The sequence below is a fragment of the Teleopsis dalmanni genome, chromosome 2 (genome assembly GCF_002237135.1).
Source record: "Teleopsis dalmanni isolate 2A chromosome 2, ASM223713v2, whole genome shotgun sequence".
NCBI lineage: Eukaryota > Metazoa > Arthropoda > Insecta > Diptera > Diopsidae > Teleopsis > Teleopsis dalmanni.
This window is the reverse complement of record NC_051847.1, coordinates 111,470,755-111,471,021: the sequence shown is the minus strand read 5'-3', so window position 1 is coordinate 111,471,021 and position 267 is coordinate 111,470,755.

The window sequence follows — 267 nt, the reverse complement described above, 5'->3', positions numbered from 1 at the left end:
TTTTTTTTTTTTTTTTTTTTTTTTTTTTTTTTTTTTTTTTCCATTAGAGGTGGAATCTGCTAAAGATGCTGTAAAAGCATGCCCGATTCATACTGTTCGCTACCACTCTTTCTCAAGTTTACGCAGGTACGATGCTCTTGCATATGCCAAACTTGCGACACAGTACGCCTACGGACTAAACCTTAACCCCTATACATAACACTGCCCTTTAGAAAACGTCCCGCGGGACCACCAGCTAGGTATTACTTCGCTAGGACAGGGCGAGCA